The 2838-nt window shown below is 36.2% G+C and overlaps 1 protein-coding gene across 1 annotated transcript in view; it reads left to right on the top strand.

Annotated features, from left to right (window-relative positions):
• Window positions 1-273: 273 nt before the first annotated feature.
• Window positions 274-2838, top strand: part of LOC110446386 (galactoside 2-alpha-L-fucosyltransferase 2-like) — a 31651-nt gene continuing 29086 nt past the window's right edge. Inside the window, exon 1 of the mRNA XM_021491518.1 lies at window positions 274-324. The gene's annotated coding sequence lies outside the window, so the exon portion shown is untranslated. The remainder of the gene's footprint in view (window positions 325-2838) is intronic.

The raw sequence follows: 2838 nt of genomic DNA, 5'->3' as shown, positions 1-2838 counted from the left end.
ACGTACTAACCCCCCTCCAAAAATAAGAAACGAGCTCGCGAAAAAAATCCAGCATTTTAGGTATTGAGGACTATTTCGAATTGTTTAAACACATTGTACATTGTAAAGGAACACAGTTCGTACTCATATTTGTTTAAATAAATGAAAAGTAAATTTAAACAAGTTTAACATAAATTTATTAGAAAAACAATTTGTCAGTTCCTGTAAAATCAGTAAGTGTCACGAGGTTATCTCCCTTCGTTGAAAAGGTTACGGGAGTAGCCTCCCTTCCATAATTCCGTTTCACTCGATGTACTTGGCTGTCTGCATATATCTTGACCATTGGTAAGTAACGATTCATTATCAAATATACAGTGAGAAGAAAGATCAGTGTAAATAGCGATATGCAAATTGATATTTCTCAGAGTATTAACTGATTGATGTGATGTGAAGCTATATCTCGAATATAGCATGTCCCGGCCTACGGTAACTTGCATTGGTAACCAGCATGGCCATGGGCATGTCGTTCAAGGCAGAGAGAAAAAAAAACAAGATGTTTTTGTTTTTTCTATAACTTTGTAGATTATTGAGGCATACCTTGCTTAACGTTGGCTAGATAGCAGCAAAGCACCATTTTGTGTCTAAAAATAATTAGTTTTTTAAGTTCAAATAGCGCAAGAAAACGTAATTCAAACTCAAATGTCAATGTTTTTATTACGTTTTTAAAAAAAATGGCGCATGCGACGACTATGCATTCTGTTTTGGACTATAGGAATACATTCACACTATAGAAATATTTTTGTCGTATAAATTATAACGGTCATCATAAAATGTTAATATGCTGACAAAAAAATATTCATTTGAAGCATATATATACGGTACTGCAAAATTCAAGCCTTTGATCCCATTTGGGTCCCGACATTCGCAAAAACCGGAGACGCTGAATGATGACTTCAGAGCGTTCTATAAATATCGTTTGTAAGAACATCCATCGATATTTTTTTTTTGATTCAACCATAAATGAATATAATTCCTCCTCAGATTTTTCAATGATTTAAAAAAAATATGGCTTGGTGATCCGATTTGGGTACTGTCACCTTACACTACAGTAAGCTTTTAAATGTTTTGAGACTTGGACTGTCTACATATCTTTGCGTGTTATGTTGGATTATAATCTATATTGCTTTAATTTACTTCAATTCATGGATTATGAAACTTAAAAAAAATATTACTTGTGGTTCCGCTATCATCCACAGAAAATATGGTAGGTACATGTAGGAAGGCATTTTTTTTTTAAATTTGGAAAATAGTTTTACTATGAAGCAGGAGTTTACTGACTCTAACAGTGTATTTGACTAAATGCGAATAAAACACTGCACTGTAGGGTAGAAAACAAAAGATTGTTTTTATTTGGCCTAACCTAGACTTAATAACCAATAAATTAGACCTAAAGTGTTTTTTTCTATTCCGCATGTTTCACTGACCATTGAACTCATGTTTTGGCGACTTCTAATACATGTAACCGTTACACCCTAGCTGTTTTATTGGTGTTATTTTTAAGGCCAGACACAAAATATATGTGCTTCCTGTAACATGTTGGAAAAAATTAAGGTATAGGTAGGTCACAAATTTCATTTTAACAAATCATGGTATATGGTTTATATAGGAGAGTGATCCTGACTTTGACAGTGCTTCTTTGAAAATTGCCCTAAACAGTTTAGGGAAGGCGCAAAATAATAGGGTAGGTAGGGTCACCGGAGACACCACATATATTTTTGTTTGGCCTGAGGAGATTTTGCCATTTTCTGAATCTTCCATATCAGGAAAAAGATGCACGCCATTTATTCATCATGCATCTTTCTCTCATTCCGGTTGTGAGCATTTTAAACCATTTAAATGTCACATTAATTTGTTCAATAAGAAATAAGGCAGTTAATTTCAGAAAATTCCATAGTACATTTACCCAAGTGCCATTCAGATTCTTCTATTTTTTCATTAATATAGACAGTGAAACATATGTGGTTAAGTAGGACGGTATGCTTATCGGCAACTAGCTAAAATTAACAACCATTCATCACAACACGTAGTTGGAGCATTGTAAATCGAAATAATAATCTTCTTATTAAATGATTTCAGACTGTAACATCTTCAGTGAAAAAAAAATAAAAAAATACTGAAAAGTCTTCATCTTCAACCTCGAACCATCCCACATATACCGCTACACTATATGTATCACTATTAGCGTCTACAACCTCGAACCATCCCACAGAGACCACTACACTACATGTATCACTATTAGCGTCTACAACCTCGAATCATCCCACAGGGACCGCTACACTATATGTATCACTAATAGCGTCTACAACCTCGAACCATCCCACAGAGACCACTACACTACATGTATCACTATTAGCGTCTACAACCTCGAATCATCCCACAGGGACCGCTACACTATAGGTATCACTATTAGCGTCTACAACCTCGAACCATCCCACAGAGACCGCTACACTATATGTATCACTATTACCGTCTACAACCTCGAACCATCCCACAGGGACCGCTACACTATATGTTTCACTATTAGCGTCTACAACCTCGAACCATCCCACAGGGAACGTTTCACTATATGTATCACTATTAGCGTCTACAGCCTCGAACCATCCCACAGAGACCGCTACACTATATGTATCACTATTAGCGTCTACAACCTCGAATCATCCCACAGGGACCGCTACACTATATGTATCACTATGAGCGTCTATAACCTCGAACCATCCCACAGGGACTTCTACACTATATGTATCACTATGAGCGTCTACAACCTCGAACCATCCCACAGGGACCGCTACACTATATGTA

This window comes from Mizuhopecten yessoensis, unplaced genomic scaffold (genome assembly GCF_002113885.1).
Source record: "Mizuhopecten yessoensis strain PY_sf001 unplaced genomic scaffold, ASM211388v2 scaffold2681, whole genome shotgun sequence".
Lineage (NCBI taxonomy): Eukaryota > Metazoa > Mollusca > Bivalvia > Pectinida > Pectinidae > Mizuhopecten > Mizuhopecten yessoensis.
The sequence above is the reverse complement of the archived record's forward strand: the minus strand, read 5'-3'. Positions and strand labels throughout refer to the sequence as shown.